Raw genomic sequence first — 22,263 nt, 5'->3', positions numbered from 1 at the left:
CCACCTCCAAAAATAGAAATGACAACTGGCCCGTTCTATAGAGTGCATTCCAGTTTATTTTTTGTGTGTATTCCAAGGTATTTATAGTCTTCCACAATGTCCTCAGCAACCTCCTGGAGTGAAACAGGTGTCACAGGTTTTCTGGTCCTCCTACAATCAATTCTTTGTCAAATTGCAAAAGATCCTGCTTGTACCACATACCAAAGGAGTCAATCACAGCCCAGTAATCGTACCATCACCCTCACTGATGCATCCAATCACCAGTGTTTGGGAGTAATGGAATACATGTACTGCCGTTACGTATCTAAAATACAAAATATGAGTAACTGTATTCCGTTAGTTACCGTTTAAAAGGGTAGTATTCAGAATACAGTTGCTTTGTTGAAATAAATGGATTACACGGCGGTGTTTTCCCGTTTCATATATTAGGCTATGCTCTCTCTATTTTTGGTAATTCCACACTGAAGGAAACCTAAACAAAACGCGGATTAAGAGGCTCTAATACCTGTGTGTCAATCTGGCGGCTCATGTCATCTCTATTTGCGGCCCCCATAATGACATGAAGAAATTTTTTTTAATGATTTAATATGAAGGCAATAGGCAGAGTGTTAAAGGCATAGCTCTAAAGAATGTATCCTCATGAGCAGTGTAGTCCGTGCTGCAGGGAGAATGGACTGCCATACCCGTTATGCGCCCGTGAGCGCGAGGGAGGGAGAAAAAGGAGAGCCGATCAGTACAAGTTGTCACCGACCAGAAGCAGGAGATGGAAGCATGTAAATATAATAATAACAACCACTGCAGCCAAAAAGAGTGCCTGACGAGCCCCGCTGTAAGTAAGCTATTAAGACTCGACTGTACACTGTGTTTGTGTTTTCCTCTGAAACAATAAGTTCCGTTGCAGCAGCCTTTCATCGCCTCTCTCTGTCTCTCACTAGCAAAGTTGACCCAGACAACAAAGTAAAGCTAGTTTTCGGCTACGAGTAGTGATGTGCGGATCGATCCTGAAATATCGATTCCTCCGATACCAATCATTTATGTTCTAGAATCGATTCTCACATTAAAATATCGATATTTTAGTAATTTAGGGTAAATTTGTAGTTTATCATTAACAGGAACACAGTGGAAAGAAACTATAACATTCGGATTGTCTACATTCAAAGGAACTACTTCCTCTTCCGCCTTTCATAGTCATGTGCGAAATACGGCTGTATAAATGTCTCGCAGCCCCTTGGCGTGCGCACTCACAACAATGGCTGAGCGTAATTGTGCAGACGTATTTTACCTCCACAAACAGCTGAGACGTGGTTTGCGATACATATGGCAAAAAAGTGAGGTGTTGTGGCCATACTTGCCAACCTTGAGACCTCAGAATTAGGAAGACATTCAAAAGGGCTGTTGGGGACCTGGAGTACCTGATGATTAAGTGCCGGCCATTCTGGCTACCGAGGGAATTTACAGCAGTGATTATTACGGCTGTTTACATTCCCCCACAAGCCGACACTGACCGAGCACTCAGGGAACTGTACAGCGCGATCAGCAGCGAGGAAACCGCACACCCAGAGGCAGCGTTTATCACAGCCGGAGACTTTAATAAGGGAAACCTGAAGAAAGTCTCACCAAAACTCCATCAACACATCCTTTTCAACACACGTGGAAACCGGCTACTCGACCACTGCTACACCTCTTTCCGGGATGCGTACAAAGCCCTCCCCCGCGCCCCATTCGGCCAATCAGATCACCGCTCCATCCTGCTCCTGCCCGCCTACAGGCAGAAGCTGAAACAGGAAGCTCAGTACACAGACTCAGTCTGCGGATTTATCAGGAAATGCGTAGAAGATGTCATCCCATCCAGAACAGTTAAATCCTTCCCAAATCAAAAACCCTGGATTAACGGAGATGTTCGCGCGGCACGGAGCACCACCTTTGCCTCCGCGAACACATCGGACTACAAACACGCACATTACCAACTCCGGAAGACGATCAAAGCAGCCAAACGTGAGTACAGGGACAGGGTGGAGCAACAGTTTGACAACCCTCGGAGTATGTGGCAGGGACTAAACACGATCACGGACTTTAGAGGGAAAACCAGCACACCGCAGACCACGACCTCTCTGTGTGAGGATCTAAACGTATTCTACGCTAGATTCGACACAGCGAACACCATGAACACCATGTGCGCACCGCGGATGACGTCAGTGCGCACACTGTGTCTGAGGAGGATGTGCGGAAGTGCTTCAGGAAGGTGAACGCACGCAAAGCTACTGGTCCGGACGGGATTCCCGGCCGCGTCCTCAAGTCATGCGCGGCTCAGCTGGCTGGAGTGTTCACGCACATCTTCAACCTTTCCCTCTCTCTGTCTGTAGTCCCAGCCTGCTTCAAAATGGCCACCATCGTCCCTGTACCCAAATCCTCCACCATCTCCTCATTGAACGACTGGCGACCTGTAGCCCTGACCCCCATCGTGAGCAAATGCTTCAAGAAGCTGGTCAGGGACTTCATCCGCTCTGCACTACCCGACTCACTGGACCCTCTACAGTTCGCATACCGCCACAACAGGTCCACTGATGATGCCATAGCCCTGACACTACATACTGCCCTGTCACACCTGGAGAAGAGAGACACGTATGTGAGAATGCTGTTTGTAGATTACAGCTCAGCATTCAATACCATCGTTCCCTCGTTCCCTAGACAGGAAACTGCAGGATCTAGGACTGAGTAGCTCCCTCTGCAGCTGGATCCTTAGCTTCCTGTCTGACAGACGCCAGGTGGTCAGACTGGGCAGCATCACCTCATCCCCCATCACACTGAACACTGGTGCTCCACAGGGGTGTGTACTGAGCCCTCTTCTGTACTCACTCTACACCTACGACTGCACAGCCACTAACAGCTCCAACATCATTGTGAAGTTTGCGGACGACACTACAGTGGTGGGTCTTATCACCAACAGTGATGAGACGGCTTACAGGGAGGAGGTCAGCGCCCTGACCCACTGGTGTCAAGACAACCATCTCACCCTCAACGTCGCAAAGACAAAGGAGTTGATAGTGGACTTCCGGAGGTGCAGAGAAGTACACACCCCCATCACCATCAACGGCGCTGCTGTGGAGAGAGTGAGCAGCTTCCGGTTCCTTGGTGTACATCTGGCTGAGGATCTTACGTGGTCAGTACACACAAACAAAACAGTGAAGAAGGCGCAGCAGCGCCTCTTCTTTCTCAGGAGACTGAAAAGATTCGGCATGAGCCCCCGCATCCTCAGGACCTTCTATCACTGTGCCATTGAGAGCATCCTCATCCACACCCACAAACTACACCCTTTTTGGCTCCTACCTCAAAGCACACTGTGTTCTGTTGATCTTATGTGCTGCACAATAATGTTTAATATTTAGTATTTACTGTCATATTCCCATATATCATTGTGATGTTGTTTATTCTATTACTCTTGTTCTCTTCTGCTTGTTTTCTTTTTTCTTTCTCAGCAGGTGATCCAGGTGATTGATATATGCATTTTTTTTTCTCTGCCCGTTCTGTTGGTTTTTGTCTTTTGCCCTTCTCCCCCGTCCCTCTTCTCAGCTGTTTCTCTTTCCCTCTTTCTTTCTCCCCTTCTTTCCCCCAGTCAAGTCTGTCCCGTATTCAGTAAGTGAAAATAAAATAAACAATAAAAGGTGAATCAAATGGACCATTACGGCAAGGCTGGGATGGTCAATTTGGTAAAGTAAATCCGTTGGGCATCTTTCTTTGCCTTTAGACAACAATTCTGATGGCAAAAGAGCCAAACGGGACAGGCCAAAAAAAAAAAAAAAGAAATCTTAAATGTGAAAATAAGTTGGCAGCATTAAACCTTATTCTGTATCTGATTTATATGGTTGTGAAATATAATTAGTAATACTAGAGTTTTTCAATTGTGTGTTTGTGGACACGATCATCACAGTGTTCTTGGTCATTTTACTTACCGTATTTTCAATTTCCATTGTCTGTTGTCAGCTAGGTTTCAGATGATTCTTGAGTCTGGGCTTTCTTTTTGAGATGCAGTAAAGCCTTTCAAAGACCCTCAGAACAACCTTTAACCACTGTTTTTTACTTTTGTTTGTTACCATAGTTCTTGGAGGTTACTGACTTAAGCCCTGGTATTGGATTCCTATAAGTTCTTGAAAAGGTGACAGCAGATAAATTGCAGCATTAAGGCTCACTAATATAATCCTCAAAACTGGAAAGTCAACTTTAGAATGGCAGCAGGGTGCTTCTGTGCTGTCTTATAGGATCTGATACAGAGGGTTGTAGTGCCACTGGTGGAGCCGCCTTGGCATTGTCTGATCTTACATGTATGCTATCTGATATGTATCTGAACATATAAGAAAAGGAATACATTTTTATTTGTTCATCAAAACAAAGCAAGATAAACCTCATTCTAAAATTAGGGTACCAATGAGCGACAGTTATTTTATTGCAGGTTTAGGCTGAGCATGAATATGAGCAGATTTAGCATTTATATTAATTTCAGTATTTGAAACTGAGCTGTGTCACCCTGCATTCAGAATTTATGTATGGCTCAGGGTTTACCTAAGCCTCTAGTTCTTATTGACTCTAAACTTGGAATGGGAATGATGGCTGAGTATGGAAGAAATATAGTATCATCAGAATTCAAGTATTTTTAGACATTGAATTTATGACACTGAATTTTTATCCTCCAAATTTCCCTGCAAAAATATTCACCTGCAAAAATTCACCTGAAAAAAATTCACCTGCAAAAAATTCACCTGCAAAAAATTCACCTGCAAAAATTCACCTGCAAAAATTCAACTGCAAAAGTGATGAACTTTAATGACCCAAGCCAGAGCAATCAGCACCAGATCGAGTCGAGTGGCTCTCGGCCAATTAAATTACGCTGTTTGATCACATGACACCGTTAGCCAGCAGTTTGTCTCCTAAAAGAGAGCTGTTTAGAGGTGAGTGATTAAGTTTTTCTCCTAAATAGAGATCATTACAGAACGCCTAGTCCTACTTAAAATCCCATTTATTTTTATTTTATCATCTACTCGAACTAAGGAAAACGTTTGACTAACTCAAAGACAATTTCCACGCCTCCCCTGCCTGACTGCAGAGGCAGTTTTGAATTTAGGAGCAGCAAGATGGAAGCAGCAAACCCTGGCGATTCTCCGGTAAGTATATTGTTTTTTATCTTCAAGTTTGTCTTTTGAAACGTTAATTTTATTTAAATCCGTTGCTCACGTATAAAGTACACAGACGGGGTCTTTGCTCAACTCGTCTGAGGCGTGTCTCACTAAGCGCTACATGCTAGCATCCTGCTAACCGAGCTACCCTTTACATGCTGTGCTTTAGAAAATAGGATACTCGTTAAAAAATACTCCGCAGATATTGATAGATAGACGAACACTGCAAATATAATGTTGTAAACGAAAACGGCCTTTGGTGAAGTGGTAAAATACACCATGAATAAAGCCATAGATTGAATGGCTGCCATGGTTGCAGAACGGCCTGATTTAATGACAAGAATGGGGAAGAGTGAGGCGAAGTGAACCAAAGCCACAAAACACGGTCAGACAAGGCGGCAAAAGGGGAGTGATCTGTCCGTCAGTATGAAGTTGGTGTGTGCTTTGGTGAACAAAAACTCGAGACCGGTAGCAGGAAGGTGGGAGACTCGTGTTTCACTGGAATAGTGGTGAATTAAAACATCCTTTGTTGGGGACATTTAGGTGTAAATGCATCCATAAAGGTGAGACAGAGGCAGACCAGACAGTGAAGAAAACAAGGCAAACATTAGAAATATTAAAACGGAAATATAGGATTAATATAACATACAATTGGGGAAAATGTAAGGAACACAATGTAAATGATATTGTAAAGTCATTAAAACAGCATACTCTGATTAAAAGAAACAGATAATTGGGTAGGAGGAGGATGATGATGATGATTTTGATGATAATAATAATAATAATAATAATAATAATAATAAAGAACATGTACAAGATGGGTATGTATACTTGTAGCCAGAACTTAACAACTACAAAGTTGTAGCATGCCAGACCATCTTGATTGAATGTAACTTCGCTCCACACAAGTTTTATGGTAGACATATTCATATTGGTATCTAATAAATGATTAATTCTTAGATTTTATCAAACGTTAATTTATAAATTGTTTCTGTCTTTATGTGTTTGTTTCAGATTATGCAAGATGTAATTATTCAGTCAGCAAGACACTTGCTGCAGTTACTGACATCATCCAACTGAACTGCTGCTGTGATGAATCAGAATACAAGGTTTACTTTAGCAAGACTTATGAGTTAATGCTACATTTAACTAAATTGTTATATATTTTGTGTCCAATATTGTCTCCATATGATTTTGTTTTTTGCAACATCTTGCAGAGAACAGAGTCAAGGTACCAGCTTGGTCAACCCTAAAAGACCATCTGTTCATCAAGAAATGACCAGGTGAAAAAGTCATAAACTAAACACTCTGCATGAGCATGGGATTTAGGATGCAACTTTACATCTTACCTGCTCTACACTCAGGGCTTGAATTACAACAACAGTCAATCACATAAAAAAAAAAAAAATACTTTTGGTAGTTCTGTGTCTGTCTCTCTCCTCCAAACCCAGATGGCTGCTGGTACTGAACCGGGTTCTGCTGGAGGTTTCTTCTTGTTAAAGGGGAGTTTTTCCTCTGCACTGTCACTTCATGCTGCTCAGTGTGAGGGATTGTTGAGGTTGAGTCCATATGTCCTGCGAACAACTGCTGGGCAATGACACCATGCAATCTTCTGGGATTCCTTGGATAGAAAACCTGTGAGCTGCACTTGTCCTTGGTCTTCACAGCTCACCTTTTTACTGTTTATTGAATCAAAATTCTCCAGTGACATGGATTCTACATTGTAACTGATGTGATGTTCTATAAAGTGGTTTTAATAAAAAAAAAAGGCAAAAATTAGTTTGTTTCTTTATTCAATTTTTGAACAGTGATACTCATTCAGTAAATGCAAATTATTTACATGGCAGTGCACTATAGGCATAAATCTAGACCCCTAGATAAAACATGATGGCATTATAGCAGTGACAACTCCTCCACAGTAGCAGGTGGGATTTTTCTTTTTTGAGGACGGCTCCTTTTACCTGTCACTACAGATGGTCTGTTTGTTCTGATCAAGAGCCTTTTTTTGGGCAGCTGAAGAGGAGAAGTCTATCTTATGGCCAACCTCTGGCTGTATCTTGGTCATATTACCCAGCAAAACCCAGTATGCAGGTTCATCTGTAACAGTCCTTGTGCCACAGATCACTGTTGCTTCTACATTAAACAGAAGAGCAGTGACGTGGGTGCAGGTCTCCGTGACTCCGGCCTTACAGCTGCAGTGGGCGGCTTCAACCTTCCCTGTGATGCTCACAGTGACCCATGGCTGCAATGCTGGTTCATTCAGTCTTTGAGAGTGCAGGACCTGAAACACACACAAAGTTCTTGTCTTTAAATGAACTATGAGCCAAGGCTGACATAAATGTTTTATCTACTTAATCATTAATGTAACAGTGTTTAGAAAGTTAGCACATACATGTAATTTTTCATTTCTTTATGTGTCCATCTATAGAACGCTGCATGTTATAGTGTAAATCTGCCTGTTCTCTGTCAGAAACCTGCCTGCAGAAAATGAACCTAAAGGATGTAATGCAAGGATGTCATCACTTTCAAGATGGAGAAAGCATAAAGTGACAATTATGAATCACTTAATATGATAAGGAGATTCTGCAGGTCATTAATCAATGTATAAAATTATTTTTAGTGACACAAGATACAAATATGGAAGGAAGATGTATAATCGCTCAGTTTGGGGAAATTGTGGGTAGCCTGCAAGGGCCTCAACTTCTCCATACCCACAATGTGCAACAAATGGGCACAGCTATCTTCAACAGTGGAACATCGGCCAGTTACTTCCAACTTTAACGCAGCTTGTAGTCTTGGAGAGCAGCACACCAAAACTGCATGCACAACTTCTGCTAACAGTGGAAACAGATTAAGAAATCCATGCAAACAGATTCATAAACCGAAAGAATATTATTTTACAGGATTAATGATCATATCAGCCGCTGGCTGATCACAAACCCTGAGGGTGTATACGAGAAGCAGAAGAAGCAGAGGGGATATCCAGTTTAAGTTTAGATAGTATTTGTAAAGATATTGACCATATCCTTTTCTGAAAGTGTGGATATAATGGATGGGGTAAGGTACTGACATGCTACAACTTTATAGTTGTTAAGTTCTGGCTACAAGTATACATACCCATCTTGTACATTTTTTTATTATTATTATTATTATTATTATTATTATCATCATCATCATCATCATCATCCTCCTCCTCCTACCCAATTATCTGTTTCTTTTAATCAGAGTATGCTGTTTTAATGACTTTACAATATCATTTACATTGTGTTCCTTACATTTTCCCCAATTGTATGTTATATTAATCCTATATTTCCGTTTTAATATTTCTAATGTTTGCCTTGTTTTCTTCACTGTCTGGTCTGCCTGTGTCTCACCTTTATGGATGCATTTACACCTAAATGTCCCCAACAAAGGATGTTTTAATTCACCACTATTCCAGTGAAACACGAGTCTCCCACCTTCCTGCTACCGGTCTCGAGTTTTTGTTCACCAAAGCACACACCAACTTCATACTGACGGACAGATCACTGCCCTTTTGCCGCCTTGTCTGACCGTGTTTTGTGGCTTTGGTTCACTTCGCCTCACTCTTCCCCATTCTTGTCATTAAATCAGGCCGTTCTGCAACCATGGCAGCCATTCAATCTATGGCTTTATTCATGGTGTATTTTACCACTTCACCAAAGGCCGTTTTCGTTTACAACATTATATTTGCAGTGTTCGTCTATCTATCAATATCTGCGGAGTATTTTTTAACGAGTATCCTATTTTCTAAAGCACAGCATGTAAAGGGTAGCTCGGTTAGCAGGATGCTAGCATGTAGCGCTTAGTGAGACACGCCTCAGACGAATTGAGCAAAGACCCCGTCTGTGTACTTTATACGTGAGCAACGGATTTAAATAAAATTAACGTTTCAAAAGACAAACTTGAAGATAAAAAACAATATACTTACCGGAGAGCCGCCAGGGTTTGCCGCTTCCATCTTGCTGCTCCTAAATTCAAAACTGCCTCTGCAGTCAGGCAGGGGAGGCGTGGAAATTGTCTTTGAGTTAGTCAAACGTTTTCCTTAGTTCGAGTAGATGATAAAATAAAAATAAATGGGATTTTAAGTAGGACTAGGCGTTCTGTAATGATCTCTATTTAGGAGAAAAACTTAATCACTCACCTCTAAACAGCTCTCTTTTAGGAGACAAACTGCTGGCTAACGGTGTCATGTGATCAAACAGCGTAATTTAATTGGCCGAGAGCCACTCGACTCGATCTGGTGCTGATTGCTCTGGCTTGGGTCATTAAAGTTCATCACTTTTGCAGTTGAATTTTTGCAGGTGAATTTTTGCAGGTGAATTTTTTGCAGGTGAATTTTTTTCAGGTGAATTTTTGCAGGTGAATTTTTTGCAGGTGAATTTTTTTCAGGTGAATTTTTGCAGGTGAATTTTTGCAGGTGAATTTTTGCAGGTGAATTTTTGCAGGTGAATATTTTTGCAGGGAAATTTGGAGGATAAAAATTCAGTGTCATAAATTCAATGTCTAAAAATACTTGAATTCTGATGATACTATATTTCTTCCATAGCTGAGCCTTTCAAAATATGCTTAAAAATGTAATATAAGAAACACTGGACATAAGTTATTATTCAGAAAGTTTCATGAATGTGAACAACACACATGAATTTCAATACTTGTCTGCTATGCTGAGGCTTGACCCAGGGCCACAATAGTCTATAGTAACAAAAATCTGTCCGGTACATTTTTATTATTATTTTCAGGTCAAAGTGACTTGCAGGTCACATTAAAAATTCACGTCACGATGCTGTTTGAAATGTTTATTTACATCAAACTCACACAATTTTCATATTGATGTCATTTCATGACAGCAGTGTCATTGTAATGTAAATATCCTGTCAGTTCATATATTTTCTCATATTAGTTTTATTCTGGGGTCTTCTACAAACACCTACTATACAAGCCAAAGATCCTTGCATCTAAAAATCTGTTAAGACACAAGTAAGTTGTTTCATCACCTTCGGACTAATAGCAACTAATCTAATAACAATCAGTGCTGTGCAGAGATAAAAACTGTATATAGTTTTCACAGTTATATTTCAGTATTTTATTTCATTACTGCTATACCCTTGAAATCAAAATAGACACATGTTGGTAACTTTTATTTAAGCAATTTTTGCAGGCCTAAGGCTTTATTGTTACTTTAACTTTAGATGATGTTTGTTTTGAATTTGTGAATCAAATAAGGAAGGCATCACTAGCATAATTTAAAAAACAACAAAGGTTTCATTCATGACAGTTCTCACTTAACTGCAAACAATGTGGCATTATCATGAGCTTGATTTATGCTGGCATTATAAAGGAAGTCTGCCATCTTCGGTGTGTCCAATTATTCTGTGAAGAAAAGGTAAAGCAAAAATAAACACATTCTGGAAAGAAACTGTTTGAAACTGGTGAGAGGAGCCTGAAGTGAGCATTTTGCCCACAGGAATTATTTTTCCTTTATTATTTAAAACATGAAGAGATGATTTACATCATACTAGTATATACATCTGATATACTGATATAGATATATCTATATCTATATCAGTATATTACACTCATTATGACAGCAAATGAGGAAAGGCATAAAATGTCTCTTTGAAAGGCTTACCTCTGACTGTGAGTTTAGTTGCAGACTCTGCCCTTCCCAAAGAGTTTTCTGCAACAACCTTGTACTCCCCGGTGTCTTTCGAGCCAACCCTCAATATGAGCAGAGAGCATACTCCACAGGTGTTGGAGATTAGGTAGTTAGTGTTTGTATTCAGACTGACACTGTCGCGGAGCCATGTGACATGAGGTGTTGGATCCCCTTTTATAGCACAAGTCATATAGCATTCATACCCTTCAGGAGCTGTGTGGGTTTTCAGTGGGACAATGAACTTGGGAGGACACAGCAGATTGCACGTCTTTGATTCTGGCATTTTCACAGTGAACTTTTCTGGAAGAAAGGAAACATGCAGTGCATTCTAATTGTATTCATCTAACATTAGAAAATGTGTCAATACTGTCTTGATGATGGCGCTACAACAGAATAGGGCTGGGCCATATTATACCATTCACGGTAATACCGGTATAATGTTAGGCAACGATAGGAAAATGAAATATCAAACGAACACTGCAGCATCACTGAGAGTTTAAAAACTGTCTAAATTCTTTCATCTTTAATAAAACGATCAGCATTGCTGCTTTACCAGGTGTAACTATGAAGTTTAACTTCCAGGCATCCATGAAAACAAAATTTATTACATTTAACGGAGTTAGATTTTAGCAGGAAGCTAGCAGAAGTTAGCTCGCTAGTTTCGCTAGTTACCTAAGCATGATATTGCATGTTCTGACTGAGAGATTTCTGAAAAAATTCAAACGTACAGCTCTACTATCACTTCCAAAATAAATGACGACAGGAAACTAAACAGCAGTGACGTTTGTAGGGTTACTGAAGTTGGGCTAACTGGTATATAATGATGTGCTACGTGATCGCTAGCGACACAGCTATGTTAGCATAACATAAACAGTGAAGCTGGAGGACGAACACTAACACTTTTCCACTTATAAAAGTTAACGTGAAGGTTCCTGATAGTTAGAGACAAATGCAATTGCATGGCAGGTTGCTGTAAACGGACCAAACTTCAGTCAGGAGAACAACTGAGATAATCCATCCACAATACAAGGTTAGTCATTAATATACTGCAACAACATGGGAATAGAAGAACAGAAAAAGAGAGAAGAAAAAGAAAAAAGAAAGAGAAAAGAAAAAAAAGGGGAAAAAAGAAAAGAAAAAAAAAGAAGAGAAAAAAGAAGAAAAAAAAAAAAGAAAAAAGAAAAAAAGAGAGCATCCTCACTGGATGCATCACCACCTGGTATGGCAACAGCACCGCCTACAACTGCAAAGCTCTCCAGCAAGTAGTGCGGTGCTCTGAACGGATAATTGGAGGTGAGCTTCCCTCCCTCCAAGACATCTACAGGAAGCGCTGCCTGAGGAAAGCGGGGAGGATCATCAAGGACTCCAGTCACCCCAGCCATAAACTGTTCAGACTACTTCCATCAGGAAGGAGGTTCTGCAGCATCCGGTCCCGTACCAGCAGACTGAGAGACAGCTTTTTCCACCAGGCCATCAGACTGCTGAACACGTCATAGACACCTCAGCTTCACTACTGGAACTTCAACATTATGCACTACACACTGTACAGTAATGCCACTGTTTTGCACATGTCTCAACTCTGTATATTTTTATATATTTTATTTATTGTTTACTCTATTTAATTTGTAAAATATGTGTACACACACACACACACACACGTAGAAAATATTTAGTATACACATCCAGAAATGCATATACTATTATATATTGTACATATATTTATTAGTTTCAGACGTAGCCATTCTTGTATTTGCTTGTTTACATTATTGTATTTGCACAACTCTGTTGCTTGTGAAGCTCGCACACAAGAATTTCACTCACATGTGCTGTACCAATGTACATGCACATGTGATGTGACAATAAAAGTGATTTGATTTGATTTGATTTGGGGGGGGGGGGATAAATACATTTTACAGTGTTTATTTATCGGATAAAATACGTTAAATGTCACCGTTATTATTGGCCGGCCCGGAAACAGCGGGGGTGTCCAAATTCATAGGCTGCTTCCACCTGAGGACCCGGCCTTCGTGGTCTAAAGAAAGCCGTCACGTATACGTCATGAGCTCCCTCGGTGGAGTGAAACTCTGCCGTCTGCTCCTTGCTATCTAAAATATAACAGGGCGCTGGCGTAAACTCTCGACCGTCTCACACTTTGTTTAATTAGTTTTCTGTTTAACGTTTATTCAGCTGTGTGAAAACCCCGCAGGAACCTTCCTGAGGGATTAATAAAGTTAAATTTAATCTAATATAATAACTTTAATTTCAGCCAAACCGATTTACTCACGAACAAATAAAACACTGAAAAAGCCAAACAATAGCATTTTTAAGTTATCAATGACTTATATATCATGTTTAACCCGAGTAGCGAAAGACAGGGGGGTTTGAAAACGATGTGTCGATCGGCTCAGATATTTAAAGTTTACACAGCTACATTCTGAAAACCTGAAACCTGAAAATATGTTAAAAGTTTTTTTGCGACCCAGAAAGAGAAATAAGAATAATATTAAAACTAAGTCGCTGCCGCCATTGTTGGAAACTGGAATTGGCTAGGGCGCGCTATGAATTCTGCATATGGTTTTTCAATTTTGTTGCCTGGGTGGAAAATCGGGAGAAATTCGGGATTCTCCCGGAAAAATCAGGAGGGTTGGCATGTATGGTTGTGGCAACATCACTAACCTTGTCAAACACCTCAGAGTAAATCATATCACAGAATATGACGAGCGTATGTTGAGATGAACTGAAGAGGAAGACAGGGACAGGTGACGTCTCTCACGGAGTCCTTTAGTGATGCAGGCAGGCAAGGTGTTCAAATAGAGCACAACTTCAGTTTTTTTTATTTCTATATGATGAACTCTGCATTATTAAGTGGTAAGAACAAGAAATCTGATGTCCTGTAATCATTATGACGCTATAATTTGAGATACAATAAATAAAATGAGTTTTTGTACAAAGTATCGGTATCGGATCAGTATCGTCGATACCACCCTGAATATTACTTGGTATCGGATCGGAAAGGAAATCAGTGGTATCACACATCACTAGCTACGAGCCCGACACTTAGCCCAACGTATTAGCCAGAGGTCCCTTTACTACGGTTTGGAGCCGTGGACCTGTTTTTATATACGCGTGGAATAGTTTTCTATACGAAATCACAGCAAAAAGTGCAGCCTTACCTGATGTCAACCTACTGTTGCTCATTTTATTTAGATTTAAAAATCTAGTTGGTATTGGTATGGCGAATAACCTTCAGTAATAGTAATAAATCACACAGCAATAGTACATTCATGTTGTTGTAAAAAGCATGATAATATATTAAGTAATCCAAAGTATTCAGAATACGTTACTCTCATTGAGTAACGTAATGGAATACGTTACAAAATACAATTTTGGGGCATGTATTCTGTAATCGGTAGTGGAATACATTTTAAAAGTAACCTTCCCAACACTGCCAATCACTGCAGAGTGCACTGTGCAGTGGCTGAAGTCTGTGGTGTAGAGGGTAGAGAGCTGATCCAGCAGGTAGACGATGGCGTCCTCATCTCCAAGGCGGGGCTGGTGGGGGAACTGAAGGGGCTCCTTTGTAGCATGAGAATCCGGTTTTTAAGTGTGACGCCATTAGCCATGTCTGGGCCCAAACTCTGCTGCAAGTCCCTAAGTCAAACGATCACTGCAGCATTACTGAGAGTTGAAAGAATTTAGACAGTTTTTAATCTGTAATAAAATGGTCAGTGTGGTTACTTTACCAGGTGTAACAATTAAGTTTAACATCCAGACATCCACGAAAACAGAATTTATTACATTTAACAGAGTTAGAAGTTAGCTGGGAGTTAGCTCGCTAGCTTCCATCTAAATATAATATACAATGTTCTGACTGAGGGATTTCTGAAACAAATTAAAATGCACAGCTCTGTTATCACTTCTGACATAAATGAGGACAGGAAAGTAAACAGCAGTGACGTTTGTAGGGTTACTGAAGTTGGGCTAGCTGGTATATAATGAAGTGCTACGTGATCACTAGCGACACAGCTATGTTAGCATAACATAAACGGTGAAGCTGGAGGACGAACGCTAACGAACGGAGGACTTTTATTCAACTTGATAAAAGTTAATGTGAGGGTTCCCAATAGCTAGGGGCAAATGCAATACAATACATGTATTACAATTTTACAATATATATATTGTATTGTATTGTATTGCAAATGCACTCGGATGACAGGATGCTGTAAATGGACCATTAAAAACACAACAACCTAAGCAGGCAGGATGGGTCCAGGGTCTGACGAGAGGACACAACAACCTTATTAAATGCAGAGTACTTTGGCCCCAGAAGCAGGATTCATCACGTCATCACTTAAAGATCGGATAGGCTGGAGCTGGTCATGGATGAACCTTTAGACTCTCTTAATTACGTGGGAAGTCAGTGCCACAGGCCTGTAATCTATGGCGTTATTTTTGTGCCACTATTCTGAACGCACGTAAAGAAAAAAAAAATGCAAGTACAAGTGTGGCATTTTGTGGAGAAATTTATTTTGAGCGAAGAAAAGCTAAATTTGAGTGAACAAAATTGATTGCTGCTTGCAAAAAATATATTTTAGTGTTTGCTATTATCCATATATAGGGAGTGCAGAATTATTATGCAAGTTGTATTTTTGAGGAATAATTTTATCATTGAACAACAACCATGTTCTCAATGAACCCAAAAAACTCATTAATATCAAAGCTGAAGTGGCCCGAGCGAGCCCCAGGCTCCAGGCCCCGATAAGCGGCCGCCAAGGAGTGAGCCGGCGTGTACCTGGACGCCCATCCCCAGACACAAAGAACCACCAACGCACCGATGTTTGAGGGAGTCCGCCACTGGCAGGGGAAGTGGTGGTGGGGGGAGATAGGCCTCCAAACCTTGGAGGGCCTGAGATGTCCCCAGAGAGGTGGCGTCTGATACCCAACCTGACATATAGACACAGACATACAGGCACACACAGATACAAACATCCATTCCCACCCTCGTGCTCTCATATGCACTTACTCCATGTTACAACCATGTTCTCAATGAACCCAAAAAACTCATTAATATCAAAGCTGAATGTTTTTGGAAGTAGTTTTTAGTTTGTTTTTAGTTTTAGCTATTTTAGGGGGATATCTGTGTGTGCAGGTGACTATTACTGTGCATAATTATTAGGCAACTTAACAAAAAACAAATATATACCCATTTCAATTATTTATTTTTACCAGTGAAACCAATATAACATCTCCACATTCACAAATATACATTTCTGACATTCAAAAATAAAACAAAAACAAATCAGCGACCAATATAGCCACCTTTCTTTGCAAGGACACTCAAAAGCCTGCCATCCATGGATTCTGTCAGTGTTTTGATCTGTTCACCATCAACATTGCGTGCAGCAGCAACCACAGCCTCCCAGACACTGTTCAGAGAGGTGTACTGTTTTCCCTCCTTGTAAATCTCACATTTGATGATGGACCACAGGTTCTCAATGGGGTTCAGATCAGGTGAACAAGGTGGCCATGTCATTAGTTTTTCTTCTTTTATACCCTTTCTTGCCAGCCACGCTGTGGAGTACTTGGACGCGTGTGATGGAGCATTGTCCTGCATGAAAATCATGTTTTTCTTGAAGGATGCAGACTTCTTCCTGTACCACTGCTTGAAGAAGGTGTCTTCCAGAAACTGGCAGTAGGACTGGGAGTTGAGCTTGACTCCATCCTCAACCCGAAAAGGCCCCACAAGCTCATCTTTGATGATACCAGCCCAAACCGGTACTCCACCTCCACCTTGCTGGCGTCTGAGTCAGACTGGAGCTCTCTGCCCTTTACCAATCCAGCCACGGGCCCATCCATCTGGCCCATCAAGACTCACTCTCATTTCATCAGTCCATAAAACCTTGGAAAAACCAGTCTTGAGATATTTCTTGGCCCAGTCTTGACGTTTCAGCTTGTGTGTCTTGTTCAGTGGTGGTCGTCTTTCAGCCTTTCTTACCTTGGCCATGTCTCTGAGTATTGCACACCTTGTGCTTTTGGGCACTCCAGTGATGTTGCAGCTCTGAAATATGGCCAAACTGGTGGCAAGTGGCATCTTGGCAGCTGCACGCTTGACTTTTCTCAGTTCATGGGCAGTTATTTTGCGCCTTGGTTTTTCCACACGCTTCTTGCGACCCTGTTGACTATTTTGAATGAAACGCTTGATTGTTCGATGATCACGCTTCAGAAGCTTTGCAATTTTGAGACTGCTGCATCCCTCTGCAAGATATCTCACTATTTTTGACTTTTCTGAGCCTGTCAAGTCCTTCTTTTGACCCATTTTGCCAAAGGAAAGGACGTTGCCTAATAATTATGCACACCTGATATAGGGTGTTGATGTCATTAGACCACACCCCTTCTCATTACAGAGATGCACATCACCTAATATGCTTAATTGGTAGTAGGCTTTCGAGCCTATACAGCTTGGAGTAAGACAACATGCATGGAGAGGATGATGTGGACAAAATACTCATTTGCCTAATAATTCTGCACTCCCTGTACAAGGTCTTAAATAATCAGGCCCCATCATATCTTAATGACCTTGTAGTACCATATCACCCTATTAGAGCACTTCACTCTCGCTCTGCAGGCCTACTTGTTGTTCCTAGAGTATTTAAAAGTAGAATGGGAGGGAGAGCCTTCAGTTTTCAGGCCCCTCTTCTGTGGAACCAGCTTCCAGTTTGGATTCGGGAGACAGACACTATCTCTACTTTTAAGATTAGGCTTAAAACTTTCCTTTTTGCTAAAGCATATAGTTAGGGCTGGACCAGGTGACCCTGAATCCTCCCTTAGTTATGCTGCAATAGACGTAGGCTGCCGGGGGATTCCCATGATGCATTGAGTTTTTCCTTTCCAGTCACCTTTCTCACTCACTATGTATTAACAGACCTCTCTGCATTGAATCATATCTGTTATTAACCTCTGTCTCTCTTCCACAGCATGTCTTTTATCCTGTCTTCCTTCTCTCACCCCAACCCGTCACAGCAGATGGCCCCGCCCCTCCCTGAGCCTGGTTCTGCCGGAGGTTTCTTCCTGTTAAAAGGGAGTTTTTCCTTCCCACTGTCGCCAAAGTGCTTGCTCATAGGGGGTCATATGATTGTTGGGTTTTTCTCTGTATCTATGAAGCACCTTGAGGCGACTTTTGTTGTGATTTGGCGCTATATAAATAAAATTGCCCCCTGGCAACACTTTGCTAGATCCGCCCCTGCACAGTTACCAGCTGTCAGCTACATAGAAAAGGATCCTGGTGTTATTTGTCTCTCAGAAACAGTTCATAACTTCCCTTCAACTCATTCATGTCACCTAAAAGGTAAACCTGTTTCTCCATCACCTGTTCAGCTCTGATGATTGAGTAAGGACATCTCCTGGTTTCATCTGGTTTCCCACTCACCAGATATACAAACCAATATCATGACCAGCAGCTTTACAGCTGTGGCTCCAACAAACATCAGCTGATACTAGAAATTAATATTAAATAAATTCTAACAACAGCTGATCAAACGTGCTGCTGTTGTTTAACGCGACATCCGCTGGTTTCCTCTTTCTGGCGCAAAGTGGACGATAAATAAACAAGAGGGAAAAGCCGATCAGCTGATCACTGATCAGTTTCATGATTAAAGTAGCAACAGGAGAGGGAGGGGAGAGAATGAGAGAAGAAGAGGCAGCTGTGCAGCAAAGACACAGAATAACTCCAGCTTTGTGTCTTTTTCATTGTAGCTGAAGTCCGGGACAAACTGTTCCTTTTGACCTCAATACGAAACGCATAATAATTTCTCTGAATACGAGACGATTCCGTTCTTTAGGGAATGGTTGGCAACTCTAATAATTATCCGTATGAACAAAATAAAGTTCAACATCATTAACATCATAGCACCACCCAGCTGTATAGAAACCCCGTAATGCTAGCTAGCACGCAGTACGAAAAAGTCAGCACAACGAAAATAAACTCCAACTAAACTTGGTTTATATCTGACCCAGATAGACTGCAGGGCCCTGTTTCAGGAAGCCGGTTTAGTGGAAAAACTGAGTAAGTATACCCTGAGTTAACGAAAACTCTGGGTTTTCGGTTTCACAAAGCGAGTTCAGCTGAAGCCTGAGTGAGTCACTATGACGACACACGCCGTGAAGCTAACCTGCCCCCTAGCAGGTTTACTACAACTAACCCTGACTGTCTCCGCCCCTTTGTCGGAAACCTGACAGTAGGAAGTGTCAGACATGGCGTGTCCCTTCCTTGAAGAGCCAGTAGATCGTGAAGCCCAAATTCTCCGCAGAGCTCTCCGCCGGGAGAGAGTGATCAGAGCGCGTTTGGACATTTTATCATTTCCTGATGATTGTCTGTGCGAACGTTACCGTTTCTCAGCACAATCTATAATTTATTTGGATAACATCCTCAGGCCATATATTACGCATGTGACACATCGCGGACATGCTCTCAGTTCTGTACATATTATTTGTATTGCACTTCGGTTTTTTGCAAACGGGAGCTTTCTGTATAATATTGGTGACGCTGAGCACGTTTCCAAGGCTACCGTCTGTCGGGCAGTCAGGAATGTTACAGTTGCACTGAAACGTCTCCTGTACACGTTTGTGGTGTTCCCCGGTCATAGACCCACAAGATTCATCAAAGAGGGATGCCACAAAATTGCAGGTATCAGGATGACCAAAACTTAATTTATGATGTGGTGATACTTGAACTACTACTTAAATTTTACATTTATTTTCAGGGTTCCCAGGCGTGATTGGCTGTATAGATGGTACTCACATTCCAATCATTGCTCCTTCAGTAAATGAAGGAGACTATGTGAACAGGAAGTCTTTCCACAGCATTAATGTACAGGTACATAGTTCCCTGTAGCATTTCAAACTAACAAATTATTTCATCATAGTAATGGATGCTAATTTGTGTTCTCTGCACTGTGAAGATCATATGTGATGCTGCCAACATTATCACAAATGTGGAAGCCAAGTGGCCAGGCTCTGTCCATGACTCACAAATATTCCGTGAATGTACACTGAGCACAAAATTTGGACATGGTGAGTTGAAAATACTTTAAAATATATAAAGACCAATTGCTTCAGGGACATTTGAACTGAAGTGTATCCTTCTGTCTTAGGAGAGTTCACTGGCTACTTGCTTGGTGATAGGGGGTATCCATGTTTACCCTATTTGCTTACCCCTTACTCTGACCCTGAACCGGGCCCACAGCAGCGATATAATCTGGCTAATTGCAGGACAAGAGCCAGAGTTGAAATGACTATCGGAATGCTTAAGGCCCGGTTCCAGTGCCTGCAAAGACTCAGGGTCACCCCAGAAAGGGCATGTGACATTATTGTGGCATGTGTGATTCTTCACAACATTGCCACAATTAGAGGAGAACACTGTCCTTCTGAACCAAACAGCAGTGATCCAAACCATGAACATCCTGACCCTCCCACGGACATACAAGATGGAAGAGCAGTCAGAGACACCATATGTCACAATCATTTCCTTTGACCCATCACCTCAACATGTTGAAAGAAGAATAAACAGATTTTTTGTTCAACTGGCTTTATTGGTCACCTGTGTTTCCTGTACACAAAGTATTAAAAGATGTAAACCTCATAAAGTGTCTCTGTTGCTTCCTCCTCTGTAACAGCTGTCAATGTTTCTTCATTATTTTCCTGTAGTAAAGAAATAGACAACATTGCTGTTCTACTGTAAACTCATATAATCTGTGGAGTATTACTCACAACTGCATGTTGGTCTGGCTCAACAGGAGGCTGCACCAGATGCAGTACACCATCACCATCAACTGATAGAATATGAGGTTTATACAGGTCACTTATAACTTACAAGGGACCAAATGGCAATTAACAAACATACCAATCACCTTACACTTCATTGTCATTATGCTCTCAAAGACAACCAAGACTGAGGGAAGGCAAAATCAGTAGGAAAATAACTTCACTACAAAATAATCCATTATGGTAAAGAGTTTATCAAATGAATGAGTAGCACTGCAAAGGTGACTGTGAAGAAAGGATGTATGCACATCATGTATTATTTTGAATTTACCCCCTATGTAGGCACTTGTGTCTTGCGGGGTTATTGACTCAGAGGATGTCCCCGCAGAGATGCCTTCGGCCACAGGGCGCCCACTGTTTTGGCTGAGGGCCAACTGCTCAGCCTCTGTGAGTGGTGGTGGTGGTGGAGGACCCCCACCTGTTTTTCGGGCCTCCGCTTTTTTTCTGTTGGCTATAACGGGCCACATTTGAGCATACAGAGTAAGCAAATATGTACTTGTAATGTGCTCAGATAATTTCAATAAGTGCTTACAGACAGAAAATTAATGTAGCCTCTAACTGCAATTGATTTACATCGGACAAACAGACCAAGCACTATGGCTCATAATACAATTACACCTTACCTGTTTGGACTATATTTTTATATTTCATTTTTACTTGCTGCCAGGAACGTTTGGGGCCTGTTGGGTTGCACCTGCGCTCACATCACGTCACAAAATAAAATGTATAAAATAACAAATAAAATAACATATGATAAAATAACGTGTTAAATGGGTGGAAATCCCTAGATCAATGTTTAAATTAACACTCACGCATTGACTCTGTCGGCTATGTTTTGCCATGCATGCTCACTTTCTTTTGCAGCTGTCGCTGTGTTACTTTTTTCCGCGGAATTTGCATGTTATCGGCATATGCTGCCATCAGAATTTCGGCCTCAAGCGCTGTAAAATACATTGACCGCGCCTTCTTTCCCTCCGTCTCCATGGTGACTCACTTAATCTGTGCTCCACTGATCAGGGCTTTATGTATCCTCGTCCGCGCGCTTCACTTGGGGTTAAAGCAACTCCGCGTTGACTGAACTACTTGTTATCAGCCTTTCTGAAACCGAATATTCCGAGTTGGACAGTTCGGGGTTACTCAACCCTGCGTATCGTTTTTCACTCTGAGTTTTCTAAACCGGCTTCCTGAAACAGGGCCCAGGTCATAACGTCTTACCTGAAGTTCAGTTCACCTGACACTCGGACGGGCGGCCGCTTCGGGTCTCTCCTCCTCCTGCGTCCCCTTTCTCTCATCCACCTGCTGGCCTCCACCACTTGCTAATGTTACTGAATCTGTCGAAGCTCCGCGATAGCCACCACACGAAGTAACGAATAACGACCCTATCTAAATCCCAGTAACGAGTAACGCGTTCCTGATTTTGACATAATAACTAGTTACCGTGCTCGTTACCACAATAATAACGTAGTTACTGTAACGCGTTACTTAATAACGCGTTAGTCCCAACACTGTCTGCCACTCAGTCGCCCTTAGCTCCATCATCCACACTACCACCTGCTTCTCTTCCACCAAAACCATCACTACACTCAGCCATTCAGGCTG

At 41.6% G+C, this 22,263-nt stretch overlaps 1 protein-coding gene and 2 long non-coding RNA genes across 5 annotated transcripts in view; 1 reads left to right on the top strand and 2 right to left on the bottom strand.

The window, feature by feature from the left end:
• The window catches only part of LOC146656966 (glutathione hydrolase 5 proenzyme-like), a 168,223-nt gene that overhangs the window by 73,489 nt on the left and 72,471 nt on the right, over nucleotides 1-22,263 (bottom strand). The gene's annotated exons all lie outside the window — the stretch shown is intronic.
• On the top strand, nucleotides 4,841-6,944 carry LOC146656971 (uncharacterized). 3 transcript variants are annotated; one of them, XR_014913992.1, is made up of 5 exons: nucleotides 4,841-4,943; nucleotides 5,044-5,156; nucleotides 6,183-6,277; nucleotides 6,386-6,451; nucleotides 6,620-6,944. It is a non-coding gene; the product is annotated as an uncharacterized LOC146656971 (long non-coding RNA). The 3 variants fall into 3 exon arrangements; XR_014913993.1 differs by having other exon boundaries at nucleotides 4,895-4,943; nucleotides 5,099-5,156; XR_014913991.1 differs by having other exon boundaries at nucleotides 4,929-5,156.
• LOC146656970 (uncharacterized) lies at nucleotides 6,945-9,466 on the bottom strand. Its single transcript, XR_014913990.1, has 2 exons — nucleotides 9,118-9,466; nucleotides 6,945-7,449 (listed from the first exon to the last, which is right to left on the bottom strand). It is a non-coding gene; the product is annotated as an uncharacterized LOC146656970 (long non-coding RNA).

The sequence above is a fragment of the Rhamphochromis longiceps genome, linkage group LG12 (assembly GCF_057381845.1).
Source record: "Rhamphochromis longiceps isolate RC_006_pf linkage group LG12, R_longiceps_female_GT1.1, whole genome shotgun sequence".
Classification (NCBI taxonomy): domain Eukaryota; kingdom Metazoa; phylum Chordata; class Actinopteri; order Cichliformes; family Cichlidae; genus Rhamphochromis; species Rhamphochromis longiceps.
Note: the sequence above shows the minus strand (reverse complement) of the source record. Positions and strands in the feature narration are given on the sequence as shown.